The sequence below is a fragment of the Lemur catta genome, chromosome 20, assembly GCF_020740605.2.
Source record: "Lemur catta isolate mLemCat1 chromosome 20, mLemCat1.pri, whole genome shotgun sequence".
Classification (NCBI taxonomy): Eukaryota; Metazoa; Chordata; class Mammalia; order Primates; family Lemuridae; genus Lemur; species Lemur catta.
Window position 1 is genome coordinate 1,351,303 of NC_059147.1, and position 16,903 is coordinate 1,368,205.

Consider the following 16,903-nt stretch of genomic DNA (forward strand, 5'->3'; position numbering starts at 1 on the left):
AGTGTTAGGGTTAGGGTTAGGGTTAGCATCAGCCCTAGGATAGTGTTAGGGTTAGGGTTAGCATCAGCCCTAGGTTAGTGTTAGGGTTAGGGTTAGGGTTAGCTTCAGCCCTAGGATAGTGTTAGGGTTAGGGTTAACATCAGCCATAATATAGTGTTAGGGTTAGGGTTAGGGTTAGCATCAGCCCTAGGATAGTGTTAGGGTTAGGGTTAGCATCAGCCCTAGGATAGTGTTAGGGTTAGGGTTAGGGTTAGCATCAGCCCTTGGAGAGTGTTAGGGTTAGGGTTAGGGGTAGCATCAGCCCTAGGATAGTGTTAGTGTTAGGGTTAGCATCAGCCCTAGGATAGTGTTAGGGTTAGGGTTAGGGTTAGCATCCCCCCTAGGATAGTGTTAGGTTTAGGGTTAGGGTGAGCATCAGCCCTAGGATAGTGTTAGGGTTAGGGTTAGCATCAGCCCTAGGATAGTTTTAGGGTTACGGTTAGGGTTAGCATCAGCCCTAGGATAGTGTTAGGGTTAGGGTTAGCATCAGCCCTAGGTTAGTGTTAGGGTTAGGGTTAGGGTTAGCATCAGCCGTAGGATAGTGTTAGGGTTAGGTTTAGCCTCAGCCCTAAGATAGTGTTAGAGTTAGGGTTAGGGTTAGCATCAGCCCTAGGATAATGTTAGGGTTAGGGTTAGGGTTAGCATCAGCCCTAGGATAGTGTTAGTGTTAGGGTTAGCATCAGCCCTAGGATAGTGTTAGGGTTAGGGTTAGGGTTAGCATCCGCCCTAGGATAGTGTTAGTGTTAGGGTTAGCATCAGCCCTAGGATAGTGTTAGGGTTAGGGTTAGCATCAGCCCTAGGATAGTGTTAGGGTTAGGGTTAGGGTTAGCATCAGGCCTAGGATAGTGTTAGTGTTAGGGTTAGCATCAGCCCTAGGATAGTGTTAGGGTTATGGTTAGTGTTAGCATCCGCCCTAGGATAATGTTTGGGTTAGGGTTAGGGTAGCATCAGCCCTAGGATAGTGTTAGTGTTAGGGTTAGCATCAGCCCTAGGATAGTGTTAGGGTTAGGGTTAGGGTTAGCATCCGCCCTAGGATAGTGTTAGGGTTAGGGTTAGGGTTAGCATCAGCCTTAGGATAGTGTTAGGGTTAGGGTTAACATAAACCCTAGGATAGTGTTAGGGTTAGGGTTAGGGTTATCATCAGGCCTAGGATAGAGTTAGGGTTAGGGTTAGGGTTAGCATCAGTTCAAGGATAGTGTTAGGGTTAGCGTTAGGGTTAGCATCTGCCCTAGGATAGTGTTAGTGTTAGGGTTAGGGTTAGCATCAACCCAAGGATAGTGTTAGGGTTAGGGTTAGCATCAGCCCTATGATAGTGTTAGTGTTATTGTTAGGGTTAGCATCAGGCCCAGGATAGTGTTAGGGTTAGGGTTAGCATCAGCCCAAGGATAGTGTTAGGGTTAGGGTTAGGGTTAGCATCAGCCCTAGGATAGTGTTAGGGTTAGGGTTAGCATCAACCCTAGGATAGTGTTAGTGTTAGGGTTAGCATCAGCCCTAGGATAGTGTTAGGGTTAGGGTTAGGGTTAGCATCCGCCATAGGATAGTGTTAGTGTTAGAGTTAGGGTTAGCATCAGCCCTAGGATATTGTTAGGGTTAGGGTTAACATAAATCCTAGGATAGTGTTAGGGTTAGGGTTAGGGTTATCATCAGGCCTAGGATAGTGTTAGGGTTAGGGTTAGGGTTAGCATCAGTTCAAGGATATTGTTAGAGTTAGCGTTAGGATTAGCATCTGCCCTAGGATAGTGTTAGGGTTAGGGTTAGGGTTAGCATCAGCCCAAGGATAGTGTTAGGGTTAGGGTTAACATCAGCCCTATGATAGTGTTAGGGTTAGGGTTAGGGTTAGCATCAGGCCCAGGATAGTGTTAGGGTTAGGGTTAGCATCAGCCCAAGGATAGTGTTAGGGTTAGGGTTAGGGTTAGCATCAGCCCTAGGATAGTGTTAGGGTTAGGGTTAGCATCAACCCTAGGATAGTGTTTGGGTTAGGGTTAGGGTTAGCATCAGCCCTAGGATAGTGTTAGGGTTAGGGTTAGGGTTAGCATCAGCCCTAGGATAGTGTTAGTGTTAGGGTTAGCATCAGCCCTAGGATAGTGTTAGGGTTAGGGTTAGGGTTAGCATCAGCCCTAGGACAGTGTTAGGGTTAGGGTTAGCATCAGCCCTAGGATAGTGTTAGGGTTAGGGTTAGGGTTAGCATCAGCCCTAGGATAGTGTTAGGGTTAGGGTTAGCATCAGCCCTAGGTTAGTGTTAGGGTTAGGGTTAGGGTTAGCATCAGCCCTAGGATAGTGTTAGGGTTAGGGTTAACATCAGCCCTAAGATAGTGTTAGGGTTAGGGTTAGGGTTAGCATCAGCCCTAGGATAGTGTTAGGGTTAGGGTTAGCATCAGCCCTAGGATAGTGTTAGGGTTAGGGTTAGGGTTAGCATCAGCCCTTGGAGAGTGTTAGGGTTAGGGTTAGGGGTAGCATCAGCCCTAGGATAGTGTTAGTGTTAGGGTTAGCATCAGCCCTAGGATAGTGTTAGGGTTAGGGTTAGGGTTAGCATCCCCCCTAGGATAGTGTTAGGTTTAGGGTTAGGGTGAGAATCAGCCCTAGGATAGTGATAGGGTTAGGGTTAGGGTTAGCATCAGCCCTAGGATAGTGTTAGGGTTAGGGTTAGGGTTAGCATCAGCCCTGGGATAGTGTTAGGGTTACAGTTAGCATCAGCCCTAGGTTAGTGTTAGGATTAGGGTTAGGGTTAGCATCAGCCCTAGGATAGTGTTAGGGTTAGGGTTAGCATCAGCCCTAAGATAGTGTTAGGGTTAGGGTTAGGGTTAGCATCAGCCCTAGGATAGTGTTAGGGTTAGGGTTAGCATCAGCCCTAGGATAGTGTTAGGGTTAGGGTTAGGGTTAGCATCAGCCCTTGGAGAGTGTTAGGGTTAGGGTTAGGGGTAGCATCAGCCCTAGGATAGTGTTAGTGTTAGGGTTAGCATCAGCCCTAGGATAGTGTTAGGGTTAGGGTTAGCATCAGCCCTAGGATAGTGTTAGGGTTAGGGTTAGGGTTAGCATGAGGCCTAGGATAGTGTTAGTGTTAGGGTTAGCATCAGCCCTAGGATAGTGTTAGGGTTATGGTTAGGGTTAGCATTCGCCCGAGGATAATGTTTGGGTTAGGGTTAGGGTTAGCATCAGCCCTAGGATAGTGTTAGGGTTAGGGTTAGGGTTAGCATCAGCCCTAGGATAGTGTTAGGGTTAGGGTTAGCATCAGCCCTAGGATAGTGTTAGGGTTAGGGTTAGGGTTAGCATCAGCCCTAGGATAGTGTTAGGGTTAGGGTTAGCATCAGCCCTAGGATAGTGTTAGGGTTAGGATTAGGGTTAGCATCAGCCCTAGGATAGTGTTAGGGTTAGGGTTAGCATCAGCCCTAGGTTAGTGTTAGGGTTAGGGTTAGGGTTAGCATCAGCCCTAGGATAGTGTTAGGGTTAGGGTTAACATCAGCCATAATATAGTGTTAGGGTTAGGGTTAGGGTTAGCATCAGCCCTAGGATAGTGTTAGGGTTAGGGTTAGCATCAGCCCTAGGATAGTGTTAGGGTTAGGGTTAGGGTTAGCATCAGCCCTTGGAGAGTGTTAGGGTTAGGGTTAGGGGTAGCATCAGCCCTAGGATAGTGTTAGTGTTAGGGTTAGCATCAGCCCTAGGATAGTGTTAGGGTTAGGGTTAGGGTTAGCATCCCCCCTAGGATAGTGTTAGGTTTAGGGTTAGGGTGAGCATCAGCCCTAGGATAGTGTTAGGGTTAGGGTTAGCATCAGCCCTAGGATAGTTTTAGGGTTACGGTTAGGGTTAGCATCAGCCCTAGGATAGTGTTAGGGTTAGGGTTAGCATCAGCCCTACGATAGTGTTAGGGTTAGGGTTAGGGTTAGCATCAGCCGTAGGATAGTGTTAGGGTTAGGGTTAGCCTCAGCCCTAAGATAGTGTTAGAGTTAGGGTTAGGGTTAGCATCAGCCCTAGGATAATGTTAGGGTTAGGGTTAGGGTTAGCATCAGGCCTAGGATAGTGTTAGTGTTAGGGTTAGCATCAGCCCTAGGATAGTGTTAGGGTTAGGGTTAGGGTTAGCATCCGCCCTAGGATAGTGTTAGTGTTAGGGTTAGCATCAGCCCTAGGATAGTGTTAGGGTTAGGGTTAGCATCAGCCCTAGGATAGTGTTAGGGTTAGGGTTAGGGTTAGCATCAGGCCTAGGATAGTGTTAGTGTTAGGGTTAGCATCAGCCCTAGGATAGTGTTAGGGTTATGCTTAGTGTTAGCATCCGCCCTAAGATAGTGTTTGGGTTAGGGTTAGGGTAGCATCAGCCCTAGGATAGTGTTAGTGTTAGGGTTAGCATCAGCCCTAGGATAGTGTTAGGGTTAGGGTTAGGGTTAGCATCCGCCCTAGGATAGTGTTAGGGTTAGGGTTAGGGTTAGCATCAGCCTTAGGATAGTGTTAGGGTTAGGGTTAACATAAACCCTAGGATAGTGTTAGGGTTAGGGTTAGGGTTATCATCAGGCCTAGGATAGTGTTAGGGTTAGGGTTAGGGTTAGCATCAGTTCAAGGATAGTGTTAGGGTTAGCGTTAGGGTTAGCATCTGCCCTAGGATAGTGTTAGTGTTAGGGTTAGGGTTAGCATCAACCCAAGGATAGTGTTAGGGTTAGGGTTAGCATCAGGCCCAGGATAGTGTTAGGGTTAGGGTTAGCATCAGCCCAAGGATAGTGTTAGGGTTAGGGTTAGGGTTAGCATCAGCCCTAGGATAGTGTTAGGGTTAGGGTTAGCATCAACCCTAGGATAGTGTTAGTGTTAGGGTTAGGATCAGCCCTAGGATAGTGTTAGGGTTAGGGTTAGGGTTAGCATCCGCCATAGGATAGTGTTAGGGTTAGAGTTAGGGTTAGCATCAGCCCTAGGATATTGTTAGGGTTAGGGTTAACATAAATCCTAGGATAGTGTTAGGGTTAGGGTTAGGGTTATCATCAGGCCTAGGATAGTGTTAGGGTTAGGGTTAGGGTTAGCATCAGTTCAAGGATAGTGTTAGGGTTAGCGTTAGGATTAGCATCTGCCCTAGGATAGTGTTAGGGTTAGGGTTAGGGTTAGCATCAGCCCAAGGATAGTGTTAGGGTTAGGGTTAGCATCAGCCCTATGATATTGTTAGGGTTAGGGTTAGGGTTAGCATCAGGCCCAGGATAGTGTTAGGGTTAGGGTTAGCATCAGCCCAAGGATAGTGTTAGGATTAGGGTTAGGGTTAGCATCAGCCCTAGGATAGTGTTAGGGTTAGGGTTAGCATCAACCCTAGGATAGTGTTTGGGTTAGGGTTAGGGTTAGCATCAGCCCTAGGATAGTGTTAGGGTTAGGGTTAGGGTTAGCATCAGCACTAGGATAGTGTTAGTGTTAGGGTTAGCATCAGCCCTAGGATAGTGTTAGGGTTAGGGTTAGTGTTAGCATCAGCCCTAGGACAGTGTTAGGGTTAGGGTTAGCATCAGCCCTAGGATAGTGTTAGGGTTAGGGTTAGGGTTAGCATCAGCCCTAGGATAGTGTTAGGGTTAGGGTTAGCATCAGCCCTAGGTTAGTGTTAGGGTTAGGGTTAGGGTTAGCATCAGCCCTAGGATAGTGTTAGGGTTAGGGTTAACATCAGCCCTAAGATAGTGTTAGGGTTAGGGTTAGGGTTAGCATCAGCCCTAGGATAGTGTTAGGGTTAGGGTTAGCATCAGCCCTAGGATAGTGTTAGGGTTAGGGTTAGGGTTAGCATCAGCCCTTGGAGAGTGTTAGGGTTAGGGTTAGGGGTAGCATCAGCCCTAGGATAGTGTTAGTGTTAGGGTTAGCATCAGCCCTAGGATAGTGTTAGGGTTAGGGTTAGGGTTAGCATCCCCCCTAGGATAGTGTTAGGTTTAGGGTTAGGGTGAGCATCAGCCCTAGGATAGTGATAGGGTTAGGGTTAGGGTTAGCATCAGCCCTAGGATAGTGTTAGGGTTAGGGTTAGGGTTAGCATCAGCCCTGGGATAGTGTTAGGGTTAGGGTTAGCATCAGCCCTAGGTTAGTGTTAGGGTTAGGGTTAGGGTTAGCATCAGCCCTAGGATAGTGTTAGGGTTAGGGTTAGCATCAGCCCTAAGATAGTGTTAGGGTTAGGGTTAGGGTTAGCATCAGCCCTAGGATAGTGTTAGGGTTAGGGTTAGCATCAGCCCTAGGATAGTGTTAGGGTTAGTGTTAGGGTTAGCATCAGCCCTTGGAGAGTGTTAGGGTTAGGGTTAGGGGTAGCATCAGCCCTAGGATAGTGTTAGTGTTAGGGTTAGCATCAGCCCTAGGATAGTGTTAGGGTTAGGGTTAGCATCAGCCGTAGGATAGTGTTAGGGTTAGGGTTAGGGTTAGCATGAGGCCTAGGATAGTGTTAGTGTTAGGGTTAGCATCAGCCCTAGGATAGTGGTAGGGTTATGGTTAGGGTTAGCATTCGCCCGAGGATAATGTTTGGGTTAGGGTTAGGGTTAGCATCAGCCCTAGGATAGTGTTAGTGTTAGGGTTAGCATCAGCCCTAGGATAGTGTTAGGGTTAGGGTTAGGGTTAGCATCCGCCCTAGGATAGTGTTAGGGTTAGGGTTAGGGTTAGCATCAGGCCTAGGACAGTGTTAGGGTTAGGGTTAGGGTTAGCATCAGTTCAAGGATAGTGTTAGGGTTAGCGTTAGGGTTAGCATCTGCCCTAGGATAGTGTTAGGGTTAGGGTTAGGGTTAGCATCAACCCAAGGATAGTGTTAGGGTTAGGGTTAGCATCAGCCCTATGATAGTGTTAGGGTTAGGGTTAGGGTTAGCATCAGGCCCAGGATAGTGTTAGGGTTAGGGTTAGCATCAACCCTAGGATAGTGTTTGGGTTAGGGTTAGGGTTAGCATCAGCCCTAGGATAGTGTTAGGGTTAGGGTTAGGGTTAGCATCAGCCCTAGGATAGTGTTAGGGTTAGGGTTAGCATCAACCCTAGGATAGTGTTTGTTTTAGGGTTAGGGTTAGCATCAGCCCTAGGATAGTGTTAGGGTTAGGGTTAGGGTTAGCATCAGCCCTAGGATAGTGTTAGTGTTAGGGTTAGCATCAGCCCTAGGATAGTGTTAGGGTTAGGGTTAGGGTTAGCATCAGCCCTAGGACAGTGTTAGGGTTAGGGTTAGCATCAGCCCTAGGATAGTGTTAGGGTTAGGGTTAGGGTTAGCATCAGCCCTAGGATAGTGTTAGGGTTAGGGTTAGCATCAGCCCTAGGTTAGTGTTAGGGTTAGGGTTAGGGTTAGCATCAGCCCTAGGATAGTGTTAGGGTTAGGGTTAACATCAGCCCTAAGATAGTGTTAGGGTTAGGGTTAGGGTTAGCATCAGCCCTAGGATAGTGTTAGGGTTAGTGTTAGCATCAGCCCTAGGATAGTGTTAGGGTTAGGGTTAGGGTTAGCATCAGCCCTTGGAGAGTGTTAGGGTTAGGGTTAGGGGTAGCATCAGCCATAGGATAGTGTTAGTGTTAGGGTTAGCATCAGCCCTAGGATAGTGTTAGGGTTAGGGTTAGGGTTAGCATCCCCCCTAGGATAGTGTTAGGTTTAGGGTTAGGGTGAGCATCAGCCCTAGGATAGTGATAGGGTTAGGGTTAGGGTTAGCATCAGCCCTAGGATAGTGTTAGGGTTAGGGTTAGGGTTAGCATCAGCCCTTGGAGAGTGTTAGGGTTAGGGTTAGGGGTAGCATCAGCCCTAGGATAGTGTTAGTGTTAGGGTTAGCATCAGCCCTAGGATAGTGTTAGGGTTAGGGTTAGCATCAGCCCTAGGATAGTGTTAGGGTTAGGGTTAGGGTTAGCATGAGGCCTAGGATAGTGTTAGTGTTAGGGTTAGCATCAGCCCTAGGATAGTGGTAGGGTTATGGTTAGGGTTAGCATTCGCCCGAGGATAATGTTTGGGTTAGGGTTAGGGTTAGCATCAGCCCTAGGATAGTGTTAGTGTTAGGGTTAGCATCAGCCCTAGGATAGTGTTAGGGTTAGGGTTAGGGTTAGCATCCGCCCTAGGATAGTGTTAGGGTTAGGGTTAGGGTTAGCATCAGCCCTAGGATAGTGTTAGGGTTAGGGTTAACATAAACCCTAGGATAGTGTTAGGGTTAGGGTTAGGGTTATCATCAGGCCTAGGATAGTGTTAGGGTTAGGGTTAGGGTTAGCATCAGTTCAAGGATAGTGTTAGGGTTAGCGTTAGGGTTAGCATCTGCCCTAGGATAGTGTTAGGGTTAGGGTTAGGGTTAGCATCAACCCAAGGATAGTGTTAGGGTTAGGGTTAGCATCAGCCCTATGATAGTGTTAGGGTTAGGGTTAGGGTTAGCATCAGGCCCAGGATAGTGTTAGGGTTAGGGTTAGCATCAACCCTAGGATAGTGTTTGGGTTAGGGTTAGGGTTAGCATCAGCCCTAGGATAGTGTTAGGGTTAGGGTTAGGGTTAGCATCAGCCCTAGGATAGTGTTAAGGTTAGGGTTAGGGTTATCATCAGGCCTAGGATAGTGTGAGGGCTAGGGTTAGCATCAGACTTAGGATAGTGTTAGGGTTAGGGTTAGGGTTAGCATCAGCCCTAGGATAGTGTTAGGGTTAGGGTTAGCATCAGCCCTAGGATAGTGTTAGGGTTAGGGTTAGGGTTATCATCAGGCCTAGGATAGTGTTAGGGTTAGGGTTAGCATCAGCCCAAGGATAGTGTTAGGGTTAGGGTTAGGGTTAGCATCAGCCCTAGGATAGTGTTAGGGTTAGGGTTAGCATCAACCCTAGGATAGTGTTTGGGTTAGGGTTAGGGTTAGCATCAGCCCTAGGATAGTGTTAGGGTTAGGGTTAGGGTTAGCATCAGCCCTAGGATAGTGTTAGTGTTAGGGTTAGCATCAGCCCTAGGATAGTGTTAGGTTTAGGGTTATGGTTAGCATCCGCCCTAGGATAATGTTAGGGTTAGGGTTAAGGTTAGCATCAGCCCTAGGATAGTGTTAGTGTTAGGGTTAGCATCAGCCCTAGGATAGTGTTAGGGTTAGGGTTAGCGTTAGCATCCGCCCTAGGATAGTGTTAGGGTTAGGGTTAGGGTTAGCATCAGCCCTAGGATAGTGTTAGGGTTAGGGTTAACATAAATCCTAGGATAGTGTTAGGGTTAGGGTTAGGGTTATCATCAGGTCTAGGATAGTGTTAGGGTTAGGGTTAGGGTTAGCATCAGCCCTAGGATAGTGTTAGGGTTAGGGTTAGCATCAGCCCTAGGATAGTGTTAGGGTTAGGGTTAGGGTTAGCATCAGCCCTTGGAGAGTGTTAGGGTTAGGGTTAGGGGTCGCATCAGCCCTAGGATAGTGTTAGTGTTAGGGTTAGCATCAGCCCTAGGATAGTGTTAGGGTTAGGGTTAGGGTTAGCATCCGCCATAGGATAGTGTTAGTGTTAGAGTTAGGGTTAGCATCAGCCCTAGGATATTGTTAGGGTTAGGGTTAACATAAATCCTAGGATAGTGTTAGGGTTAGGGTTAGGGTTATCATCAGGCCTAGGATAGTGTTAGGGTTAGGGTTAGGGTTAGCATCAGTTCAAGGATATTGTTAGAGTTAGCGTTAGGATTAGCATCTGCCCTAGGATAGTGTTAGGGTTAGGGTTAGGGTTAGCATCAGCCCAAGGATAGTGTTAGGGTTAGGGTTAACATCAGCCCTATGATAGTGTTAGGGTTAGGGTTAGGGTTAGCATCAGGCCCAGGATAGTGTTAGGGTTAGGGTTAGCATCAGCCCAAGGATAGTGTTAGGGTTAGGGTTAGGGTTAGCATCAGGCCTAGCATAGTGTTAGGGTTAGGGTTAGCATCAACCCTAGGATAGTGTTTGGGTTAGGGTTAGGGTTAGCATCAGCCCTAGGATAGTGTTAGGGTTAGGGTTAGGGTTAGCATCAGCCCTAGGATAGTGTTAGTGTTAGGGTTAGCATCAGCCCTAGGATAGTGTTAGGGTTAGGGTTAGGGTTAGCATCAGCCCTAGGACAGTGTTAGGGTTAGGGTTAGCATCAGCCCTAGGATAGTGTTAGGGTTAGGGTTAGGGTTAGCATCAGCCCTAGGATAGTGTTAGGGTTAGGGTTAGCATCAGCCCTAGGTTAGTGTTAGGGTTAGGGTTAGGGTTAGCATCAGCCCTAGGATAGTGTTAGGGTTAGGGTTAACATCAGCCCTAAGATAGTGTTAGGGTTAGGGTTAGGGTTAGCATCAGCCCTAGGATAGTGTTAGGGTTAGGGTTAGCATCAGCCCTAGGATAGTGTTAGGGTTAGGGTTAGGGTTAGCATCAGCCCTTGGAGAGTGTTAGGGTTAGGGTTAGGGGTAGCATCAGCCCTAGGATAGTGTTAGTGTTAGGGTTAGCATCAGCCCTAGGATAGTGTTAGGGTTAGGGTTAGGGTTAGCATCCCCCCTAGGATAGTGTTAGGTTTAGGGTTAGGGTGAGCATCAGCCCTAGGATAGTGATAGGGTTAGGGTTAGGGTTAGCATCAGCCCTAGGATAGTGTTAGGGTTAGGGTTAGGGTTAGCATCAGCCCTGGGATAGTGTTAGGGTTACAGTTAGCATCAGCCCTAGGTTAGTGTTAGGATTAGGGTTAGGGTTAGCATCAGCCCTAGGATAGTGTTAGGGTTAGGGTTAGCATCAGCCCTAAGATAGTGTTAGGGTTAGGGTTAGGGTTAGCATCAGCCCTAGGATAGTGTTAGGGTTAGGGTTAGCATCAGCCCTAGGATAGTGTTAGGGTTAGGGTTAGGGTTAGCATCAGCCCTTGGAGAGTGTTAGGGTTAGGGTTAGGGGTAGCATCAGCCCTAGGATAGTGTTAGTGTTAGGGTTAGCATCAGCCCTAGGATAGTGTTAGGGTTAGGGTTAGCATCAGCCCTAGGATAGTGTTAGGGTTAGGGTTAGGGTTAGCATGAGGCCTAGGATAGTGTTAGTGTTAGGGTTAGCATCAGCCCTAGGATAGTGTTAGGGTTATGGTTAGGGTTAGCATTCGCCCGAGGATAATGTTTGGGTTAGGGTTAGGGTTAGCATCAGCCCTAGGATAGTGTTAGGGTTAGGGTTAGGGTTAGCATCAGCCCTAGGATAGTGTTAGGGTTAGGGTTAGCATCAGCCCTAGGATAGTGTTAGGGTTAGGGTTAGGGTTAGCATCAGCCCTAGGATAGTGTTAGGGTTAGGGTTAGCATCAGCCCTAGGATAGTGTTAGGGTTAGGATTAGGGTTAGCATCAGCCCTAGGATAGTGTTAGGGTTAGGGTTAGCATCAGCCCTAGGTTAGTGTTAGGGTTAGGGTTAGGGTTAGCATCAGCCCTAGGATAGTGTTAGGGTTAGGGTTAACATCAGCCATAATATAGTGTTAGGGTTAGGGTTAGGGTTAGCATCAGCCCTAGGATAGTGTTAGGGTTAGGGTTAGCATCAGCCCTAGGATAGTGTTAGGGTTAGGGTTAGGGTTAGCATCAGCCCTTGGAGAGTGTTAGGGTTAGGGTTAGGGGTAGCATCAGCCCTAGGATAGTGTTAGTGTTAGGGTTAGCATCAGCCCTAGGATAGTGTTAGGGTTAGGGTTAGGGTTAGCATCCCCCCTAGGATAGTGTTAGGTTTAGGGTTAGGGTGAGCATCAGCCCTAGGATAGTGTTAGGGTTAGGGTTAGCATCAGCCCTAGGATAGTTTTAGGGTTACGGTTAGGGTTAGCATCAGCCCTAGGATAGTGTTAGGGTTAGGGTTAGCATCAGCCCTACGATAGTGTTAGGGTTAGGGTTAGGGTTAGCATCAGCCGTAGGATAGTGTTAGGGTTAGGGTTAGCCTCAGCCCTAAGATAGTGTTAGAGTTAGGGTTAGGGTTAGCATCAGCCCTAGGATAATGTTAGGGTTAGGGTTAGGGTTAGCATCAGGCCTAGGATAGTGTTAGTGTTAGGGTTAGCATCAGCCCTAGGATAGCGTTAGGGTTAGGGTTAGGGTTAGCATCCGCCCTAGGATAGTGTTAGTGTTAGGGTTAGCATCAGCCCTAGGATAGTGTTAGGGTTAGGGTTAGCATCAGCCCTAGGATAGTGTTAGGGTTAGGGTTAGGGTTAGCATCAGGCCTAGGATAGTGTTAGTGTTAGGGTTAGCATCAGCCCTAGGATAGTGTTAGGGTTATGCTTAGTGTTAGCATCCGCCCTAAGATAGTGTTTGGGTTAGGGTTAGGGTAGCATCAGCCCTAGGATAGTGTTAGTGTTAGGGTTAGCATCAGCCCTAGGATAGTGTTAGGGTTAGGGTTAGGGTTAGCATCCGCCCTAGGATAGTGTTAGGGTTAGGGTTAGGGTTAGCATCAGCCTTAGGATAGTGTTAGGGTTAGGGTTAACATAAACCCTAGGATAGTGTTAGGGTTAGGGTTAGGGTTATCATCAGGCCTAGGATAGTGTTAGGGTTAGGGTTAGGGTTAGCATCAGTTCAAGGATAGTGTTAGGGTTAGCGTTAGGGTTAGCATCTGCCCTAGGATAGTGTTAGTGTTAGGGTTAGGGTTAGCATCAACCCAAGGATAGTGTTAGGGTTAGGGTTAGCATCAGGCCCAGGATAGTGTTAGGGTTAGGGTTAGCATCAGCCCAAGGATAGTGTTAGGGTTAGGGTTAGGGTTAGCATCAGCCCTAGGATAGTGTTAGGGTTAGGGTTAGCATCAACCCTAGGATAGTGTTAGTGTTAGGGTTAGGATCAGCCCTAGGATAGTGTTAGGGTTAGGGTTAGGGTTAGCATCCGCCATAGGATAGTGTTAGGGTTAGAGTTAGGGTTAGCATCAGCCCTAGGATATTGTTAGGGTTAGGGTTAACATAAATCCTAGGATAGTGTTAGGGTTAGGGTTAGGGTTATCATCAGGCCTAGGATAGTGTTAGGGTTAGGGTTAGGGTTAGCATCAGTTCAAGGATAGTGTTAGGGTTAGCGTTAGGATTAGCATCTGCCCTAGGATAGTGTTAGGGTTAGGGTTAGGGTTAGCATCAGCCCAAGGATAGTGTTAGGGTTAGGGTTAGCATCAGCCCTATGATATTGTTAGGGTTAGGGTTAGGGTTAGCATCAGGCCCAGGATAGTGTTAGGGTTAGGGTTAGCATCAGCCCAAGGATAGTGTTAGGATTAGGGTTAGGGTTAGCATCAGCCCTAGGATAGTGTTAGGGTTAGGGTTAGCATCAACCCTAGGATAGTGTTTGGGTTAGGGTTAGGGTTAGCATCAGCCCTAGGATAGTGTTAGGGTTAGGGTTAGGGTTAGCATCAGCACTAGGATAGTGTTAGTGTTAGGGTTAGCATCAGCCCTAGGATAGTGTTAGGGTTAGGGTTAGTGTTAGCATCAGCCCTAGGACAGTGTTAGGGTTAGGGTTAGCATCAGCCCTAGGATAGTGTTAGGGTTAGGGTTAGGGTTAGCATCAGCCCTAGGATAGTGTTAGGGTTAGGGTTAGCATCAGCCCTAGGTTAGTGTTAGGGTTAGGGTTAGGGTTAGCATCAGCCCTAGGATAGTGTTAGGGTTAGGGTTAACATCAGCCCTAAGATAGTGTTAGGGTTAGGGTTAGGGTTAGCATCAGCCCTAGGATAGTGTTAGGGTTAGGGTTAGCATCAGCCCTAGGATAGTGTTAGGGTTAGGGTTAGGGTTAGCATCAGCCCTTGGAGAGTGTTAGGGTTAGGGTTAGGGGTAGCATCAGCCCTAGGATAGTGTTAGTGTTAGGGTTAGCATCAGCCCTAGGATAGTGTTAGGGTTAGGGTTAGGGTTAGCATCCCCCCTAGGATAGTGTTAGGTTTAGGGTTAGGGTGAGCATCAGCCCTAGGATAGTGATAGGGTTAGGGTTAGGGTTAGCATCAGCCCTAGGATAGTGTTAGGGTTAGGGTTAGGGTTAGCATCAGCCCTGGGATAGTGTTAGGGTTAGGGTTAGCATCAGCCCTAGGTTAGTGTTAGGGTTAGGGTTAGGGTTAGCATCAGCCCTAGGATAGTGTTAGGGTTAGGGTTAGCATCAGCCCTAAGATAGTGTTAGGGTTAGGGTTAGGGTTAGCATCAGCCCTAGGATAGTGTTAGGGTTAGGGTTAGCATCAGCCCTAGGATAGTGTTAGGGTTAGTGTTAGGGTTAGCATCAGCCCTTGGAGAGTGTTAGGGTTAGGGTTAGGGGTAGCATCAGCCCTAGGATAGTGTTAGTGTTAGGGTTAGCATCAGCCCTAGGATAGTGTTAGGGTTAGGGTTAGCATCAGCCGTAGGATAGTGTTAGGGTTAGGGTTAGGGTTAGCATGAGGCCTAGGATAGTGTTAGTGTTAGGGTTAGCATCAGCCCTAGGATAGTGGTAGGGTTATGGTTAGGGTTAGCATTCGCCCGAGGATAATGTTTGGGTTAGGGTTAGGGTTAGCATCAGCCCTAGGATAGTGTTAGTGTTAGGGTTAGCATCAGCCCTAGGATAGTGTTAGGGTTAGGGTTAGGGTTAGCATCCGCCCTAGGATAGTGTTAGGGTTAGGGTTAGGGTTAGCATCAGGCCTAGGATAGTGTTAGGGTTAGGGTTAGGGTTAGCATCAGTTCAAGGATAGTGTTAGGGTGAGCGTTAGGGTTAGCATCTGCCCTAGGATAGTGTTAGGGTTAGGGTTAGGGTTAGCATCAACCCAAGGATAGTGTTAGGGTTAGGGTTAGCATCAGCCCTATGATAGTGTTAGGGTTAGGGTTAGGGTTAGCATCAGGCCCAGGATAGTGTTAGGGTTAGGGTTAGCATCAACCCTAGGATAGTGTTTGGGTTAGGGTTAGGGTTAGCATCAGCCCTAGGATAGTGTTAGGGTTAGGGTTAGGGTTAGCATCAGCCCTAGGATAGTGTTAGGGTTAGGGTTAGCATCAACCCTAGGATAGTGTTTGGGTTAGGGTTAGGGTTAGCATCAGCCCTAGGATAGTGTTAGGGTTAGGGTTAGGGTTAGCATCAGCCCTAGGATAGTGTTAGTGTTAGGGTTAGCATCAGCCCTAGGATAGTGTTAGGGTTAGGGTTAGGGTTAGCATCAGCCCTAGGACAGTGTTAGGGTTAGGGTTAGCATCAGCCCTAGGATAGTGTTAGGGTTAGGGTTAGGGTTAGCATCAGCCCTAGGATAGTGTTAGGGTTAGGGTTAGCATCAGCCCTAGGTTAGTGTTAGGGTTAGGGTTAGGGTTAGCATCAGCCCTAGGATAGTGTTAGGGTTAGGGTTAACATCAGCCCTAAGATAGTGTTAGGGTTAGGGTTAGGGTTAGCATCAGCCCTAGGATAGTGTTAGGGTTAGTGTTAGCATCAGCCCTAGGATAGTGTTAGGGTTAGGGTTAGGGTTAGCATCAGCCCTTGGAGAGTGTTAGGGTTAGGGTTAGGGGTAGCATCAGCCATAGGATAGTGTTAGTGTTAGGGTTAGCATCAGCCCTAGGATAGTGTTAGGGTTAGGGTTAGGGTTAGCATCCCCCCTAGGATAGTGTTAGGTTTAGGGTTAGGGTGAGCATCAGCCCTAGGATAGTGATAGGGTTAGGGTTAGGGTTAGCATCAGCCCTAGGATAGTGTTAGGGTTAGGGTTAGGGTTAGCATCAGCCCTTGGAGAGTGTTAGGGTTAGGGTTAGGGGTAGCATCAGCCCTAGGATAGTGTTAGTGTTAGGGTTAGCATCAGCCCTAGGATAGTGTTAGGGTTAGGGTTAGCATCAGCCCTAGGATAGTGTTAGGGTTAGGGTTAGGGTTAGCATGAGGCCTAGGATAGTGTTAGTGTTAGGGTTAGCATCAGCCCTAGGATAGTGGTAGGGTTATGGTTAGGGTTAGCATTCGCCCGAGGATAATGTTTGGGTTAGGGTTAGGGTTAGCATCAGCCCTAGGATAGTGTTAGTGTTAGGGTTAGCATCAGCCCTAGGATAGTGTTAGGGTTAGGGTTAGGGTTAGCATCCGCCCTAGGATAGTGTTAGGGTTAGGGTTAGGGTTAGCATCAGCCCTAGGATAGTGTTAGGGTTAGGGTTAACATAAACCCTAGGATAGTGTTAGGGTTAGGGTTAGGGTTATCATCAGGCCTAGGATAGTGTTAGGGTTAGGGTTAGGGTTAGCATCAGTTCAAGGATAGTGTTAGGGTTAGCGTTAGGGTTAGCATCTGCCCTAGGATAGTGTTAGGGTTAGGGTTAGGGTTAGCATCAACCCAAGGATAGTGTTAGGGTTAGGGTTAGCATCAGCCCTATGATAGTGTTAGGGTTAGGGTTAGGGTTAGCATCAGGCCCAGGATAGTGTTAGGGTTAGGGTTAGCATCAACCCTAGGATAGTGTTTGGGTTAGGGTTAGGGTTAGCATCAGCCCTAGGATAGTGTTAGGGTTAGGGTTAGGGTTAGCATCAGCCCTAGGATAGTGTTAAGGTTAGGGTTAGGGTTATCATCAGGCCTAGGATAGTGTGAGGGCTAGGGTTAGCATCAGACTTAGGATAGTGTTAGGGTTAGGGTTAGGGTTAGCATCAGCCCTAGGATAGTGTTAGGGTTAGGGTTAGCATCAGCCCTAGGATAGTGTTAGGGTTAGGGTTAGGGTTATCATCAGGCCTAGGATAGTGTTAGGGTTAGGGTTAGCATCAGCCCAAGGATAGTGTTAGGGTTAGGGTTAGGGTTAGCATCAGCCCTAGGATAGTGTTAGGGTTAGGGTTAGCATCAACCCTAGGATAGTGTTTGGGTTAGGGTTAGGGTTAGCATCAGCCCTAGGATAGTGTTAGGGTTAGGGTTAGGGTTAGCATCAGCCCTAGGATAGTGTTAGTGTTAGGGTTAGCATCAGCCCTAGGATAGTGTTAGGTTTAGGGTTATGGTTAGCATCCGCCCTAGGATAATGTTAGGGTTAGGGTTAAGGTTAGCATCAGCCCTAGGATAGTGTTAGTGTTAGGGTTAGCATCAGCCCTAGGATAGTGTTAGGGTTAGGGTTAGCGTTAGCATCCGCCCTAGGATAGTGTTAGGGTTAGGGTTAGGGTTAGCATCAGCCCTAG